This window comes from Cryptomeria japonica, chromosome 10, assembly GCF_030272615.1.
Source record: "Cryptomeria japonica chromosome 10, Sugi_1.0, whole genome shotgun sequence".
In the NCBI taxonomy this organism is placed as follows: Eukaryota; Viridiplantae; Streptophyta; class Pinopsida; order Cupressales; family Cupressaceae; genus Cryptomeria; species Cryptomeria japonica.
The window spans coordinates 299,071,338-299,091,496 of NC_081414.1; the positions used below are offsets into that span (position 1 = coordinate 299,071,338).

General features: G+C 37.6%; 1 pseudogene; it reads left to right on the forward strand.

Annotated features, from left to right (window-relative positions):
* Positions 1–1,158: 1,158 nt before the first annotated feature.
* LOC131858925 (uncharacterized tatC-like protein ymf16) overlaps positions 1,159–20,159 on the forward strand; it is a 69,467-nt pseudogene continuing 50,466 nt past the window's right edge.

The following is a 20,159-nucleotide window of genomic DNA, read 5'->3' on the forward strand; positions in this document are numbered from 1 at the left end:
CACTTGGGAAATCTGGAGTAAGTTTTGGGTGAATTGGAAAGTTGATTGCGTCATGCACAAGAGTCTCAAGGAAATTATTTGGCAATGGACCTTCCCCACCAAATTTCCTCTTATTAAGAACCTTTGGTCCTTGATCCTCCCCATGACTTGCTAGGGAATCTGGAAAGAGAGAAATAATAGAATATTTAGGGAAGGTAAGTGCACCTCTCAGGTGGTCTTTGAAAAAGTTTGCAGGGCTATAAAAGAAAACATAAATATTCCTCACAGGAACAATAAACAATGGTTTTTTATTGATATGAATGAAATTGAAAAAGGCATTCTTACTGAATGGAACTTAATCCACAAAGTTTGTAGATTTGACAATAAGACAAGAAGAGATAATATTGTTTGGTGATTTCCTGATCATGAATGGATAAAAGTGAATTTTGATGGGGTGGCTAAAGGCAACCCTGGGAAGTCCAATGGTGGAGGAGTCATCAAAAATGCTCAAGGTGTTTGTATTGCTGCTATTGCTTCTCCTTTTGGGGTCCAAAATAATCACATGGCTGAAGCTCAGGCTATGCTAAAAAAGCCTCCAAATTTCTCAAGGATTCAAATTTAAAAAAATTTGGTTGGAAGGGGACTCCCTCAACATCATCCAGGCTCTTAAAGGTGCTAGTTCTGTATCTTGGAATATTACTAATTTAGTTGAAAGTGCTAAAAAGTTATTAAATGACTATGTTAGTATTCTCATAACTCACACTGTAAGGGAAGGCAATAAGGTTGCAGACCTCTTAGCTAATGAAGGGGTCAATTTAGAGGTGGAGGTTAAATATATCAGAGAGACCCATTGTAAAATGGATGTTAGAGAGCAATTATTATTTGATCGCATCAATGGGTCAATTTAAAATCATGATTATCTTTTGGGGTCCGGAAATCAAAGACAGAGTTTGGGAGCAAGTGAATTTTTAGTTAATGATTTCTATTAGGCATCGATTTTATGATCATATGTGTGATGGGGATTATAATAATAAGTGCCAATTTTGTGCGGTCGTTATTATTATATTTAAAACCACAAATGGGACTCTATTCTGTTACTCCAGAATTTTGCTCAAGAACTTGTGGTTAAATCTATAGATTGTGAGATACACCTTTGGGTACTTCGACTTGTTGTTCAATATGGGAGGTAACTTAAATAGGAATGAGCCCTCTGGTTGCGAAAACTGGAAGAGTGAGCGGAAAGTGTGGAGGAGGCTTCATAGATATGGATTCACCGACTATATGGAAAAGTTGCATGGAAGCAGAAATTCGGTGTCTCATGGCTTTACTAAGGGTTGGAACAACAACAGAGTCACCTTGTTTGGGGAGACTTGGAATATTGATGAGGATCTGGTTGCGAAGGTCACGGGTCTTCAGAAGGAGGGCACTAAATTCTATAGAGATCAGAAGTTTGCTGTTGAAGTGATTAAAAACTTCCCAAAATCTAAGGATGAGAAGGCTCAGCTTGCCAAGAAAGACAACATCTCCTACTACCACCCCCAACAGGTAAAGTCTTTTTGGCAGAAAGTGTTAAGGTTTTTGATGGAATTCCTTACTGTTGATGGTAGATTTACTAAAATATACAATTATCATTTTGCAATTCTTAATCATTTCCACCATGGGGTTAAGATTTCTCTGCCTTTTTACTTAGCTTCTTCTCTGAATGAGAGTTTGGCTGACCATGCTAAAAAGCCTAATTCTTACCCATAGCCCATCAGGGGCTTATTTTGCTCATTTACGAATCCCTAAAGGAAAAAGATAGGGCTAGCAAGATGATTACCTGGTAACTAATGCACATGTTTATGAGAGCTGTAATGATTTCGAGTCTGATGATAACCTATCTAATGCCCCTACCCATAAAAAATGGAGATCTAATATTGATAATGTGGAAATGGAGGTGCATTATGATTTGGAGGAGGAAAAGGGAAAGGATATTGAGACAAAAATGGAGAGTGAGAAGGAAGAGAATGCTGGAGAAGAGGAGGAAGGGAAAAAATATGTTGATTTTGAAAACCCTTATTCTAACCCTATGGGTTTGGATAGCTGGAATGTCGCCCCAAACTCTATGGAGGAAGACAACCCTAAATCCATGAGCACTAAGCAGGGTAGGTATTTGGCAAATACTATTTTGAATACTACCCAAAATTGCACACTGGAGTCCTTTAATCTCCAGAAGTGGGTTATTGACAACATAACAAGCATTCAGAGAAAATAGAGGGCCCTGGAAAATAAGATACACAATTTGATTAAGGAAACAAATTTGGGGAAAAAGAGTGAGGAGATGGAAACCAGTGAAGCTGAGGAGGAAATTGAGACGCAAGACTGGTTGGAAAAAGACTTGATAAAAGGGGATTTGAAACATCTAGAGAATGTTATCAGAATTGTAAAAGAAAAGGTTGAAGTGGATAAAGATAACATCATCACTCGAGTTGCTCAAACTGAGAAGGCTTTGAAAATATTCATGAACCATAGTCTTGAGGTCTTAAGAGTTTCATCACATAATATGAATGCCTTGGTGGATCACTTAGAGAGGAAAAATTAGGATAAGAACTTGGTAATCATTGAAGATGTACTGACCTCTAGCTCCACCCATCAAATCTCCAGGCGAAGGACCAGGTAGACCACTACTGATATGGAGACCAAAATGAAAGACATGCAGCTGAAACAAGAGAGAAATGATCTAAGAGAAGCCACTAAGGCCATGATGCTTTTGGTTCAGAATGCTGAGGAGTCTATAAAAGTTTTCATTTGAAATGTAATGCTGGGTTTTGGATGCCAATTTCTTGTTGGCTCCTTATCCTTTTGTCCTAGCTATTAGTTTTTGTGCTAGTTTTTTCTAGCTATTTTGTCTTGGTCTTATCTTCTCTTGTTTCTTTCTTGTTCATCTATCGTATTGTAAGCAGGTTTAGGGTCCCTTAAAACTTGATTTTCCTTAATCCAAAACATATATGGATCAAGCATCTGGAAATATCAGATTTCTATCAAATAAAGAGCAAGATGTACTAAGGTATGGCAGAACCATAGAAGAACTAAGAGATAGTCAAGTAGGATTGACTATTAGTTCAAAAGAAGCTGAGTTTGAAAGAAGACAAAAGCTAGAAAAATAAATCTCTATATCATGTACACAAGTATGTCAACTTTAAAATACAAATGAATTTATTGAAAATAATCAAGAAGAAACTTGCAGTACTAAAGATGTGTTTGTTGATATAATCCATTCATTTAAGGGACAAATGTTAGATGAAGAACCAATTGAGTGTGAACTACAAAATACTAATATTGATTTTTTTAGAACTAATTGGAGAACACTTGGGAGAGACTATCCTCAAGATCATTATATCTATGAAATTACCTACTCTACGCCAAATTATGATCATTATGTCATGAAATTTGATGCACCTAACGATGACAATGATTATGACTTACCCCTTCTTCATCCTGAACTAATTGATTGGGATAATCTAGAAAACCCTAAATTAGATGTCTTTTCCAATGATAATGACTTAGTTGTTCATCTTAATGTTGTCAAACCCATAACACCTAAGATATCTTTCATTGCAGAATCAAGTAACATTTCTTACAGTCAAGAGAATGCCAAACTTTCCAGTCGCAAAATTGAAATAAAACAAGGAAAGAGACCTACTGTTGAAAACCATTTCATGGCACTAGATCAATCAAAAGGGAAAATAAAGGACATACTTGATGGTGAAAACCTCTTTGAGGTGCTAGAAGATGGAAAATTTGACATTCTCCCTGCATATTTTTAGGAGAGATCTGCTATTCTAATAGAACCAACATAAGCAATAAACATTGGCACATCAAAGGATCCCAAGATACTTCATTTTGCTACCTCATTATTAGATAAAGAGAGGAAAGAATACATAGAATTCTTCAGACAAAGACAAATAAATTTTACTTGGTCCTATGCAGACATGCCAGGACTTAATCCAAATCTTATAATGCATCATCTCAATGTGGATTTAAAAGCAAAACTAGTTAAGCAAAAGCTAAGGAAGATGCATCCACACATCGCTTTTCTTGTAAAAGAAGAGCTAAAGAAACTATTAGATGTGGGTTTCATAAGATCTGTTGCTTATCCAGAATGGGTTTCAAGCATTTTTCCACTGTCAAAGTTGGATAAAAGCATAAGCGTCTGCACTCATTTTAGAGATTTGAACAAAGCATGTCCCAAAGATGATTTCCCACTACCCAACATTGATATAATTGTGGATTTATCAGCAGGGCATGAGATGGCTTCTCAGGATACAATCAAATAAGAATCACCCCTGAAGATCAAGAAAAGACAACATTCACCTGTGTATGGGGTACTTATTGCTGGAATGTTATGCCATTTGGGCTTAAGAATGCAGGAGAAACTTATCAAAGAGCTATGACAACAATTTTCCATGATATGATGCATACATTTATGGGAGATTATGTAGATGATATACTTGCAAAATCTCATACAAGACAAGAACATTTGAAAATCTTAAGCAAGATCTTTGATAGGCTACAAAGATATCAATTGATATTAAATCCAAAGAAATGTGCATTTGGATTAACCTCTGGAAAACTTCTTGGGTACATTATATCAGCTCATGGAATTGAAGTAGATCCTAAAAAGGTCAAAGCCATCATGGAAATGGAGTCACCCAGGAACATAAGTCAATTGCGATCTTTACAAGGATGATTGCAATCAATTAGCAGATAGATGTCATCCATTCACTCATATTTTACATAAGAACGTTCCATTCAAATAGGATCAGAAATGTGAAGAGGCTTTTATACAAATCAAAGAATATCTCATGAATCCTCTAGTACTAGTATCACCAATCAACAGGAAACCATTGTTGCTCTATATCTCAGTGACAAATGTATCATTAGGTGCTCTCCTAGCACAACATGATGAAGAAGAAAAAGAAAGAGCAATGTATTACATCAGTAGAACACTTGTCGGCTATGAACTAAATTATGCATCAATAGAGAAGACATGTATAGCAGATGTATTTGCAACTCAGAAGCTACGACATTATATGCTGACTCATTCTGTGAAACTAATAGAAAAGATAGATCCACTAAAGTATTTGCTGAACAAGTCAATTTTGATAGGAAGACTAGCCAAATGGGTTATGATACTGAGTGAATTTGATATATAATATGTTTATCACAAAGCTATCAAAGGACAGGTCATTGTTGATCGATTAGTTGAAGCACCTTTACAAAATGACATACCATTGCACATTGAATTTCCTGATGCGGACATTCTGACAGTAAGTACAAAATTTTGGGAATTGTACTTTGATGGTTCTTGTACACAATATGGATCAGGTGCAGGAATTTTATTCATCACACCTCAGGGACACACAATTCCAAAATCATATAGAATATGGTTTCCATGCACAAACAATACTGGAGAATATGAAGTGTTGACTATTGGGCTCGAAATGACTATTGAATGGAATATTAAGGAATTACATGTCTATGGTGATTCACAACTTATCATCAACCAAATAAATGATGATTATCAAACTAAGGATGACAAGCTCATTCCCTACAAATAGCTGGTAGAAGAGTTTAAAGAACACTTTGAAGAAGTATCATTCACTCAAATCCCAAGAAATGAGAACAAAGCAATAGATGTAATGGCTACAATAGCATATCTCTTCTAGAATCAGGAGAATTAACAATGTTACAATTTCCTTGTGGAAGATATCTTAACACCTATCATTCAATCCCAGCATACCTACATGATTTTCCATATATCAGGAACTAGTCAATCCTTCTACGGCCAAACCTAACAGTACTTAAAAGAGAATATCCTTACTCCTGACTTATCCTACAATCAAAGAAGCAATTTTATCTGTCGGTCATCCCGCTATACTATTATTGTTGATACCTTATATAGGCAAGGTCTAGATAGTACTTTATTGAGATGTCTTGAATAGGAAGAATCTGTAAAAGTTCTTAACGAAGTTCACGCAGGTATTTATGGCACACACTCAAGTGGATTAACATTGGCTAAGAAAATTCTTCGTATGGGTTACTATTGGCCTAGTATGGAGAGAGATTCATTTACATATGCCAAGAAATGCAAACAATGTCAGATCCATGGGAATCTCATTCATGCACTAGCACAAGAATTGTATCCTATGGCCGGATCATGGCCATTTTCTCAATGGGGCCTTGATTTGGTAGGAAAGATAAATCCTTCATCCTCTAATGAACATATGTTCATTCTGACTGCTACTAAATATTTCACTAAATGGATTGAAGTAGTACCTCTGACTAGAGTGACAGGAAAACAAATATCATCATTCATCTTGAATTATATAATCTATCACTATGGAGTTCCTATGACCATTATCACTGACAATGGATGACCATTTAAGAATCAAGATGTGAAGGAACTATGTGAGCAGTTTCATATCCAACATAGGTTTTCTACTCCATATTATCCACAAGGAAATGGTCAAGTTGAGGCATCAAACAAAACTATCTTGAAAATCTTGAAGAAAACAGTCAATGAAGCTGGAAAAGACTGACACATTCAACTGAATCATTCTCTTTGGGCATACCGAACTAGCATCCGCACACCAACGAGGGCAACTCCATATTTCTTAGTCTATGGATCAGAAACCATATTACCCATAGAAGTAGAGATACCTTCTCTACGGGTTTTCTTGAAAGGTCTTATACCAGAGGAAGAACAACGAGTCTCTGGACTCCAAGAACTTGAGCTAATCCAGGAGCATCACCAAAATGCAATAGATCATTTGAAAGTATATCAACAAAGAATGGTAAGAAGTTATAATCACATATTAAAGCCACACATTTTTCATATTGGAGATATAGTTCTAAGGGAGAATCCAAGAAATCAGCAAGATCGAGAAAAGAAGGGTAAATTTGAACCAAACTGGCTAGGACCTTTTGTCATGGTAGCACCATATGGCTCAGGAGCATACAAGTTATCTACCCCTGAAGGTGATTGGTTTGATGAACCTATCAATTCTATTCATCTCAAGAAGTTTTATTCTTGAGATTTAAAGTCTTGAAGAAATCAATAAAAATTAGAAAAGCAGAAAATCCCTAAAAAGCATAAAACAACGAAAAAAAAAAGAAAAAGAAAAAGAAATGCAATAAATTTAGATAGTGAAAACCTGGTAAATAGGCGCTATCTAAAAATTGAGTTCCTCCATCTATGAGATTGCTTTGCACACCTATCCACTCCATCATATCGCTTCTGAGCTCATCCATTTCATCTTTCACATCTATTGCTCTGAACCATTAGCAGAAAATATGCAACTTACCAACAATTATCAATCTTTGACATACTTATCATAGTCACTGTCTTATATTTTATCAGAATCTATCGATCTACATTTGTATCCCATCATGGTTTGGATCTTGATCAATTCATACACCCATAATAAAATTTTGTTTAAGCAAAATCCTAATTCATTTTGCTAAAGTAATCTTTTGAATCTTTGAAAATCCAAAACGTTCGGAAAACTTAGAAAAACCAAAAACACCTAGGGTTTTGAAACAGATAACAAGCAACAAATAAAAGAAGATCAAGGCATCTTATGACAACTGAATCGTGAAACTCAGAAAACAAAGAATCAACCAGCAAGTAATAAAGGATTATCAAAGATCATTCATCAAGATGATTATGTCAGTTAATGACCATGAGAACATGTGAATGACCTACAGGATTAAGTGTTTATATCTTGATTTTATTGCTAATCATGTACTCTATGTGACTCAAGAGTGTCCATGAATAGAGAAGCTATGATGGGGCATCATTATTTTCTTTGATTGTTGTATGTGGTTTATCTCTTATTAAGGTATGTACTTGTCTAAGGATATGATCGACAAAAGATCAAGGAGGACATTCCAAGTCATGCATGAAAGGGGATAATCCTTGTCTATTCTGCATTATATTAAGTTGCTTGTATTAACTTGCTATATCAAAATACATGTAAGAAATACTCAGGTCATCTTGGATCATTATGTCAAGTTGCTTGTATTTTCTTACAACATTTTAAAGCTCAATGATGAAATCAAGCACTGTTACAAGATAACATCTGAAGAATGGCAGTATCATTTTAGATTAGCTTATTATTCATCTGCATTATAAGCATTCAATGTCAGTTACATTATAAACATTTCATTTCATTCACAGATCAACGGTCACGAATAAAGATTGAGTATACTTGGATAAACAAAAAACAATTTGCATTTCATCATTATAGGTGCATTCATTTTTAGAATCATTTTAATCATCATCCATTTCATTTAGTTGAATTTTAATCATTGCATAAGTTTGCATTCAACTAAGTGCATTTCATTAATCATGTAGTGTATCATCATTATTATTTGCATTATCATTAAAGTTCATTAAAGATCATTAAGTTGCATCTTTGCACTTAGATTCCCATAATTATATGCATAAACATTTAAAAAAAAAAATCAAACATTCATTTGCATCCCCATATAGATCATTGCATTTGCATCATTTCATCAGCATATCATTTAAGTTAGTAATCATTCCCATTTTTGCATTTTTAAATCATCAAAAGTCAAAAGCATTTTTCATTGCATCATCATATAAAGCATCATCATAATGAAGAGAAAAGATCATAACATCATAATCAATGCATATAGATCATAATCATATAGAGTAACATGCATAATATAGATCATCATCATATAGAGTAACATGCATGATAAAATATCATCATATAGAGTCCATGTCTGCATAAAGATCATCATAAAACAACAAAAAGTCCAAGTATACAATGAGATTGGATCAAAAATACAAGTGCCTCATCAATATAAATCAAGTCAAGGTTGTCCTGTACCACTACCACCTGACTCTATCCGTCTCTATGGCTCTGGGCAAGAAGATCCTCCATATGTCTATCTCCCATGACTCCACCATTGCTAGTATCCATCCTCACAGTGGTATGATAGCTACTGCTCTTTGGCTCTCTGCGACTAAATCCTCATATAATCATCACCAATGGGAAGTCTCCTTCTTGGACCGAACTAGTGCTCTAACAGTGTCAGCTAAGAGAGGGCCCGATCCAACTTGATGAATGTGATCAAGGAGGCCCTGAGTATCCTATTGTCTCCTAATAGCCCTATCTCTCTCTGTCATGAATGTTTGTACCTATTCTCTAAGCTGATCTATCTATGCTCTGAGACTATCCACGATCTCCTACTCTGGCACATCCTGTTAAGGCACATGACCCCTAATCCCCTCATCTGCACCTCCTTGTCCACTTGTTGGAATCTCTGTCTAAGTATCTCTCAGAACCCGTCATCTAATGAGTGGAACATGATCCTCTGGACCCTTATCCTCTCCACCATGAGTTGCAATAACCCTAGGGTCTGGCTCAATCTAACCAAAATCAATGCCTCTCCCGCAACCCCCATCCAGTCCAGTTAGCCTGCCTCCTCCTATAGAGGGCAACCATCTCGATGATCTCATCCCTGTCCTGCCAATATCCCTCCCAATCTTTCCAACCTCTCTCCCACCCATAGGAAACGGTCTCCCAATCCTGCCAACTGGTCTAACGGTCCTCCATGGACTCTCAATCGACTTGCCCTCCATCTAGGTCTACTACCACCAACACCTTCATCTCCACCCTCATCTCTATCCCCTCTGGTCTCCTGAGCATCTCTAAGCTCTCGTCTCCATCTTCATCTCCTGATAATCAAACTATCTAAATCATCATCCTCATCTCCTGAGATGGGAGGAGGATCTGTTGGATAAGTAATATGAGGAAATGGGTGTGCAAGTATGTACTGAGCATAATACTAGTAACCCCAAGATCTAGAATGTGCAATCTCATTTCATAAGCCACCCTAGGAGTAACCAGACACTCCGCACGTGCTATCTCAAACGACAAAGAAGGTCCCCAATCTTGCCTATCTCTGTACCATCATGCATATATCATGACACCAGTAGGCATAGGCTGAATGATACCAAACTGTCTCAAAATGTGAATAATCAATTGTCTCCCAATAATGTATGGAATCTAACCAATGAGATGGGTATGTGTAGGATCATGGTGTGCCAAAACAGGCCCTTAAGTGGCAATGAAATTTTAGAAAATCAGAATTATGCAACTTGACATGAAAATTTGAATAAGTTGTGAACATTATTTTTAAAATATGTAAGAAGAGAATATATAGAAAATTGAATGTAGTTTCTAAGCTACTAGTTGTTTTTTGGAAAAAAAAAATCCTATTTGATGAAAATTTCAAATTTCAATGCAGTGGTACTAAAATTTCAAGAAAAAAATAAGAAGTAGACATATGTCTGACCACCCTAATCACAATCAAATCATAATATTTTTTTATAATATTTATAATATAAGTATTAGACTCATGTCTGGATGTGACACATATTTTGTTTTACTTTTTTATAAAGTAGATAATTATTTATGAATTTTTTACTACAGCTTTTCAGAAATTCAGAAACTCCTACATCTGACCACCTTAACTTGGTAAAAACCTTATTAAATTTATTTTTTTAATTTTTCCCTAAAGTAGACAAAGCATAGGATGTGATGCATGTTTTGGATTCAAAAAATGTTATACCGTTTGAAAGTTATGAGTGTTTTTCAATCAGTATATCAATTAGGACTATTGTCAGAATTCAATTTGAAATTAAATAATAATTAGTTATTAAAGTCAAAATAAGACAAGCCTTATATTGTTGGAAAGCTAGGAACGTCCTTAAAAAACCCTTTTCATTTTATCAATTTTGGCTACAAAAAAAGTCGCCAGCCACTAGTGTAAAGTTTGAAAAATCAAGGAATACTGAAAAACATGTTTTTTCAGTTGACTTTCCAGGCTTGTCACTTCCAAGCCAAATATCAAAGCATTCCCGAGCTGAAATTTGACTACAAAAATTGGATATCCAATTTTAATCAGTAAATTCTCTAACTAGATTTTCCCATAATTAATCTAATGTTTATTAATATATTAATATATTAATTTATAAACAAATTAGTATATGATATTAGGGAGAGGGAGAGGGAGAGGGAGAGGGAGAGGGGGGGAGTGGAAAGAGAGAGAGAGAGAGAGAGAGAGAGAGAGAGAGAGAGAGAGAGAGAGAGAGAGAGAGAGAGAGAGAGAGAGAGAGGGAGGGATAGAGAGAGAGAGAGGGGGGGAGGGATAGAGAGAGAGAGCGAGAGCGAGAGCGAGAGAGAGAGAGAGAGAGAGAGAGAGAGAGAGAGAGAGAGAGAGAGAGAGAGAGATGGGGAGGGGAAGGAAGAGATGGGTAGGGGGAAGGGGGAGAAAGAAAGAGAGAGAGAGAGAGAGAGAGAGAGAGAGAGAGAGAGAGAGAGAGAGAGATGGGGAGGGGGAAGGGAGAGAGAGATATGGAGAGAGGGAGGGAGGGGAGGGGAGGGAGAGAGAGATATGGAGGGGAGGGAGGGAGGGGAGGGAAGGGAGAGAGAGATAAAGAGATTAGCACAGAGAGAGAGTCAGAGAGAGAGAGTCAGAGACAGAGATAGAGACAGAGAGATAGGGAGGGGAAAGGGAGAGAGAGATAGAGAGAGATTAAGGGAGAGAGAGATAGATAGAGAGATTAGGGGAGAGGGATAGAGAGAGATTAAGGGAGAGAGAGAGAGAAGGAGAGGGAGAGAGAGATTAGGGGAGAGAGAGAGATTAGGGGAGAGGGGGAGAGAGAGAGATTAAGACACCATAGGACCCAAAGTGACCCAATATGGTGTCATAATGGGTTGTATGGTGTCCTAAGGGGTCATAAGGGTTCATGGCACACCATATGACCCCTAAGGACAACAAACGACCCCTTATGACACTATATAGTGTCATTAGGGGTCATATGGTGTCCATAGGCATCATATGGTGTCCTAGGACACCATATGATCCCTTAAGACACCAAATTGTGTCGTTATGGGTCATATGTTGTCCTAAGGGGTCGTAAGACACAATATGACCCCTTAGGACACAATATGACCCAAAGCAACCCAATATGGTGTCATTAGGGGTCATATGGTGTCCTAAGGGGTCATATTATGTCTTAAAGGGGTCATATGACATAATATGACCCACTAGGACACAATATGACCCATAACAACCAAATATGGTGTCTTAAGGGATCATATGGTGTCCTAAGGGGTAGTAGGACACCATATGACCCCTATGGACACCATAGGACCCCTTATGACACCATATGGCATCGTAAGGGGTCATATGGTGTCGTAAGGGGTCATATGGTGTCCTAAGGGGTCATAGGACACAATATGACCCCTTAGGACACAATATGACCCAAAGCGACCCAATATGGTGTCATAATGGGTCGTATGGTGTCCCAAGACACCATATGATGCCTATGGACACCATAGGTCCCCTTAAGACACCGAATTGTGTTGTTAGGGGTCATATGGTGTCCTTAGGGGTCATATGGTGTCGCATGAACCCTTATGACCCCTTAGGACACCACATGACCTCTAATGACACAATCTTGGGTTGCTTTGGGTCATATTGTTTCCTATGGGGCCATATTATGTCCTACAACCCCTTAGGATGCCATATGACCCCTAACAACATGATTTGGTGTCTTAAGGGGTCCTATGGCATCGTTAGAGGTCATATGGTGTTCCAAGACACCATATGACCCCTAATGACACCATATTGTGTCTCTTTGGGTCATATTGTGTCCTAAGGGGTCGTAAGACACAATATGACCCCTTAGGACACATTATGACCCAAAGCAACCCAATATGATGTTATTAGGGGTCATATGGCATCCTAAGAGGTCATATTATGTCATATTATGTCCCAATGGGTCATATTTGGTCATATGGGGTCCCAGGGGTCATATTGATATCATTAGGAGTCATATGGTGTCCTAAGAGGGCATATTGTGTCCTAATATGACCCTTAGGACACCATATGACCCCTTAAGACACCATATTTGGTCGTTATGGGTCATATTGTGTCCTAGTGGGTCATATTGTGTCATATGACCCCTTTAAGACATCATATGACCCCTTAGGACACCATATGACCCCTAATGACACCATATTGGGTTGCTTTAGGTCATATTGTGTCCTAAGGGATCATATTGTGTCTTACAACCCCTTAGGACACAATATGACCCAAAGCGACCCAATATAGTGTCACTAGGGGTCATATGGTGTCCCAAGACACCATATGACCCCTAACGACACCATAGGACCCCTTAAGACACCAAATCATGTCGTTAGGGGTCATATGGTATCCTAAGGGGTCATAGGACATAATATGACCCCTCTCCTCCTCTCTCTCTCTCTCCTAATCTCTCTCTCTCTCTCTCTCTCTCTCCCCTAATCTATCTCTCTCTCTTCCTCTCTCTAAAATATGACTAATAAAATCTGATATCAGATTTAATCGAATATTAGATTTCTGCCATTGCCATTAATGTGGCAGTTTAGTAAATAAAAGGCTACAATGGGAAAGTTTTTGGGACCACAAATTTATACATTAAAATCGGATATCCGATTTTTGTACATAAAAAAAACCTTGTGGGCCATTTTGTGGATTCCAATGGCCCACAATCTGCATATTCTATTTTATGTCGATGATCACAGGTTTTCAGATAGGTTGAGACAAATTTGTGCTTTTGGGAGATTCTTAAAGTCAAAACTTACATTGTCAATCATGTAGGAGCATCTGTGTGGAGGGAAATGGGGAGTAGTAGTCATCAGAAGTCTAAACACAAAAGAAAACTTTCAAATGACCAAATTGAAGTGTATAGAGAAAGAGATAGAGAATGTCATAGGAGGAGAAGACAAGGTATGTTAAATATTGCTAATGTTACTTCAAGTGAAGAGGAAATTGAATTTGAAAATGTGCCACAAGTTATTGAAAGTGAAAATGTAGATTTTGAAAGTGAAAATTTTGAAAATGTTGAAAGTGATAATAAAAATGCTCAACATGTGGAAAATTTTGACATAGGATGTGAAAATGTGGAAAACTTTAACATTGAAGGTGGAATTTCTCAACCAAGTGAACCATATGTAACACCTAATTACTTTAGAAATGAAGACCCTCTCATGGATGAAAGAAAAATTCCAAATCCAAGACCTTCAAGAACCCCAAAATGGTTATTTGAAATTGATGAGAACATTATTGCAAATCTTGAAGGCAAGAGGTCAACAAGAACCATTCCGTTGTGGGCTACACAACTTTTCAATCAAAATTTTAGCAATAAGACATTGACCGAGCAATTCCAACTCTTTGTTAAATTGCTAAAGATGATAAAAATGAGACCATTGCTAAACAAATTGAAGATTTGTATGAACAAGAAGATGGAGAGAAATTCTATTATTGCAAAAAATCTATTTGATGCTCTCAATTCTATTGGAAAGAATACCAAAGAAAGAGATAAGAGAGTCGCTCGAAGAGTGATTACAACCTCCTTAGTAAGCTATCAATTGAGGAAGGCTCATCAAATGAGACAAACTTGTGTTGATTTTAACATAAACTGTAAAACTTTGGATAGAGCACTTGCACAAAGACAAAGACTTGATGATCCACTTCAACAAGATACATCGACATTTGGTGGGAGGCTTCCACATGTTGATAGAAAGTTGACTGACAATGTGAAGGAGGAGATTCAATAATTTTGGCACTCTAATTCTAGAGTGTCACCCAATGTAAAGGACATTTTGAAATTAAGAATCGGCAATCGAGACCACACACCGCATCCCAAACATTTCTTGGAATCAAGCCAAACAATGTTGTACAAAACTTTTTGTGAATTACATCCAACTTTGCAAATATCACAAAGGGCCTTTGAATCTTTGAAACCATTTTATTGTGTTCCTCTTAAGATTCACAATACTTGTTGTTTCGAGTACCATGTGGAGTTTTCAATGTACCATGAACTTTTATGTCATATTCGTTCTACGATGCATACTAATGAGATCTTGCAAGAGTGTGGTGCAATGTTATTTCTGAGATCATCAAGAGACTTGCAAGATCTATTTTTATGCCCTAGAGATGATGGATTCTATTTCTATAGAAATGATTGTTTGAATGAGAAGTTCTCAGAATTTGGTGGGTTGTCAAAGTTTGTTTCATGTTTTCATGAGGGCAGTGAACATGAGTTTGGAAAGAATTATGTTGAGATAAAAAGATATGAGACAGTGAAATATACTTTGAAGAGTGGAGGTGAAGGTTCTAGATGCGAATTAGTCTCAAGAGAAGTGAGTATTGCTGATTTTATTTTGGATTTTAAGGAAAATCTTTTCTACAAGTATGCAAGGCACACCCATAGGTCTCAATGGTTGGATTAATAGTTCAGGATGTGTAAGAACTCTTTCCCAATTGGCACTATTGTATCAGTGGTTGATTTTGTAGAGAACTATACATTGCAACCACAAAATGAGGTACAGTCTCAGTACTACAATTCAGTCTAGATTGCTAGTTTTGTTCACATTACATATAGACATGCTCCTGATTGTATAGAAGAGGATAGGAATATAATTAGGGAGTATCATTTTTATATGAGTGATGATAGATCACACTCCTCCGAGTATGTGCAACATTATTTCGAGAATTTTTTTGAGTTCTTGCATGAGAAAGATATTGCAATTGACCGACATATAATATGGTCAGATAACTGTATGGGTCAATTCAAGAATGCCCATATGTTTTATTGGTTGAGTAGAATGCATGTAGAGAGGCGTATACCTCATAATTGGTGTTTTTGTGAGGTAGGGCATGGGAAGGGAGAGAATGATGGAGTAGGTGCATGTTTGAAGAGAGCTATAGTTAAGGAGAAATTGAGGATTTTAGGTGCAAATTTCTCTGATGCACATTCTATTGTTGATTGGTGTAGTTCAACATTTTCACATGGAGGTACTCTTGATTCAGCAGTGACCAGATTCTTTTGGTTGGTTGAGGATGGAACAGTGGGAGATAGATTGGATTGTTAAAGAATTAAAGATTCTTCAAAGATGCATTCATTTCTCAGCTCAGATGCTTGTACATGGACCATTTGGACACGAGCATTGGCTTGTTTTTGTCAGAGTTGTGTTCATTGTGATTGGGATCAGTACGAGTCAAGTGAGTGGGTTGATACGTGGGTTCCCCACTAACTCCTTTATATCAAACAATATCCTTGTCAAATGATGACATGGAAAGTTCACTTGAGTATGATCGTCTATCGATTCTTGTACAGCTAGGACATGTTTTTGCAGTTGTCGCACCGCAAGGGAATGAAGAGAGATCAGAATATTGGTTGGCATGATGTGTATAGGGAAAACAAAAGCTAACACAGCTAGTGACAGATGATGACGGGTTCACATATCCTACAAGTTCAATTGTTGTTGTGGGAACTTGGTTGCGAACATACACTAGAAAGAATGGCAAACCTGCATTTGAAGACTATGAGAGACACAAAACCATTATAATGTATTCACACCTTATTATAGCTACAAATGTCAAGTTGTTGAAGCATCAAGCAAAACCAAAGACCAAAGAGCTATGGACAGTGACTACTACTAATCATGAAGCAATACTAGATACTCTTAAGCAAAGAGATGACCCTTCAGGCACACTTGAGTAGTAGGTCTTTAATGGTGCCTTATTTTTTTTATCATGCATTTCATTTCAAACAATGATCATTAAACCTTAATGTTCAAGTTTGTTACGTGTATATTAAGGATGTGTTGAAAATGCAGGTCTATTGATGAACATTTTTTTTTGGCAACACGGTTTTTGCATGCACATAGTGGGTACACTCGATATAATTGGAAGGGACGTATTTTTGCAACATGACTTATTATCATGCATTTGATGAGCTTTACAATTTGACAATTTTTGATGATATAATTATCGCAAAACCTTTATGCTCATGCAGGTCTTTTTTGATGATATACAATAGTATCACATTATGATTTTTACATCAACATAGTGGGTTCTGTTGATATAATTCGAAGGGACGTGTTTTTGTGGTATATAATCCCACCTTTTCATTTATTATCATGCATTTCAGTTGAAGTGATTATCATGAAGCCTTTATGTTCATCCATGCATTTTATGTGTAGACTAACAATTCTTAAAAATATAGGTTCATGCTAGATCATTCGCCATTGACAAGACCCTCTCTTGGTGATGGTACATATTCCTTTGTGCATTAATGAGATAAAATTTTGTGCATAAACATTAAGTCAAGTGAATGTATTGCTATTTAGAAATGACCATATCTACCATCGTCTTCAACCATGCAGAGAAATGCAATGAGAAGGGCTTTAATCAACATGCATCTTTCTTCAAAGTTATGCTTGTATACTTTGCAGAGAAACTGGTAAATTTCATATTCATACAATCTTGTGTGTCTTAAAAATGTTTCAAATGATCTATTTATAATTTTCCAAATTAATTTGTATTACGTGTTATAATTTGTTTCTTGTAGCACATTCATTCCGCATAAAAAGGTTACTTATTTTGGTCTTCATTTATATGCAGACATTGTTGTACATAAGCTTTTCTCTTAGGACATGAGGATGTCTGATGCAGATGAAGTGGGATGTTGTATTTGTATATGGATGTGAATTGATGTAACATTGTTATGATGATATACAATGTCCATGAGCAAATTGGTTTAGTTATATTGATGATAATGTCCATGTATCTGTACATGAGTACATTGGTGTAGTTGTATTGATAATGAAAAAAAAAAATCATGTTTGCATATCCCTTCATGGATGTCACATGCAAGTGTAATGGTAATTATGTGTATACGATACATGGAAATATTGATGATCATTATGTGTCTACAGTGTAATGCTTGCTTATATATAATTTTAGCACTTAGGGCGCTCAAGGGACGATGCCGGTAGGGTATGAACCTGAGAGTTTGATTGAGTGGGGGGGGAAAATAGGAGCATGCATACGGTAATAATGCCTAACTAGACATGTCAGAGCCGATGGTTCGTCATCGCGATGAGTAGAATGAGAAATTGGCCACGCGACAACATTCGATTAAGTGAGACTGACGATTTTTTCCCCAACTGAAAAATTGCTGCCCTAATAAAACCATAGGGCAACATGAAAAACCTAGATAGGATTTTGTAGGGACCCCTCTCATGGCCTTTTAGGTTTAAACAAATCATTTGCAGGTGTCATAGATTCCAAGTTAGGGCCCATCAAAGTTTGACAATTTTGAGCACTTAGGGCGCTCAAGGGACGACGCCGGTAGGGTATGACCTTGAGAGTTTGATCAACTGGGGGGGGGAAATAGGAGCATGCATAGGGTAATAATGCCTAAATGGACATGTCAAAGCTAACGGTTCATCATCACAATGAGAAAAATGAGAAATTGGCCATGCAACAACATTTGATTGAGTGAGACTAACGATTTTTTGCCAACCAAAAAATTGCTGCCCTAATAAAACCGTAGGGAAAATTGAAAAATTGAGATAGGCTTTTGTAGGGACTCCTCTCATGGCCCTAGAAGTTCAAATGGATCATTCGCAGGTGCCACAAATTCTAAGTTAGGGCCCGTCAAAGTTTGACAATTTTGAGCACTTAGGGCACTCAAGGGACGACACTGGTAGGGTATGACCCCGAGAGTTCGATCAAATGGGGGGGGAAAATAGGAGCATGCATAGGGTAATAATGCCTAACTAGACATATCAGAGCTAACGGTTCATCATCATGATGAGTAGAATGAGAAATTGACCACGCGACAACATTCGATTGAGTGAGACTAATGATTTTTTTGCCAACCGAAAAATTGCTGCCCTAATAAAACCATAGGGAAACTTGAAAAATTAAGATAGGATTTTTTAGGGACCCCTCTCATGTCCCCATAGGTTCAAATAGATCATTCGTAGGTGCCACAGATTCTGAGTTAGGGCCCATCAAAGTTTGATAATTTTGAGCACTTAAGGCGCTCAAGGGACGACGTCGGTAGGGTATGACCCCGAGAGTTTGATCGAGTGGGGGGGGAAATAGGAGCATGCATAGGGTAATAATGCCTAACTAGACATGTTGAAGCTAACGATTTGTCATCGCAACAAGTAGAACGAGAAATTGGCCACGCGACAACATTCGATTGAGTGAGATTGACGATTTTTTCGCCAACCAAAAAATTGCTTCCCCAGTAAAACCGTAGGGAAAATTGAAAAATTGAGATAGGCTTTTGTAGGGACCCCTCTTGTGGCCCCGTAGGTTCAAATATATTTTTCAAAGCTGCCATGGATTTTGAGTTAGGGCCCGTCAAAGTTTGACAATTTTGAGCACTTAGGGCACTCAAGGGAGACGCTGGTAGGGTATGACTCTGAGAGTTCGATCGGGTGGGGGGAGGGGAAATAGGAGCATGTATAGGGTAATAATGCCTAAATGGACATGTCAGAGCTGATGGTTCATCATCACGATGAAAAGAACAAGAAATTGGGCACGCGACAACATTCGATTAAGTTAGACTGGCGATTTTTTTGCCAACCAAAAAATTTATGCCCTAATAAAACCATAGGGAAACTTGAAACACCGAGATAGGCTTTTGTAGGGGCCCCTCTCCTGGCCTCGTAGGTTCAAACAAATCATTCACAGGTGCCTTCAATTCCATGTTAGGGCCCATCAAAGTTTGACAATTTTGAGCACTTAGGGTGGTCAAGGGATGACGCCGGTAGGGTATGACCCCGAGCATTCAACTGAGTGGGGGTGGGGGGGGGAAATAGGAGCATGCATAGGTTAATAATGCCTAACTGGACATGTCGGAGCCAACAGTTTGTCATTGCGACGAGCAGAACAAGAAATTGGCCATGCGACAACATTCGATTGAGTGAGACTGATGATTTTTTTGCCAACCGAAAAATTGCTGCCCTAATAAAACCATAGGGCAACTTGAAAAACCGAGATAGGAATTTTTAGGGACCCCTCTCGTGGCCCCATAGGTTCAAATGGATCATTCATAGGTGCCATGAATTCTGAGTTAGGGCCCATCAAAGTTTGACAATTTTGAGCACTTAGGGCTCTCAAGGGACGATGTCGGTAGGGTATGACCCCAAGCGTTCGACCGAGTGGGGGGGAAAATAGGAAAAAGCATAGGGTAATAATGCCTAATTGGACATGTCAGAGCTAACGGTTCATCATCGCGACAAGCTGAA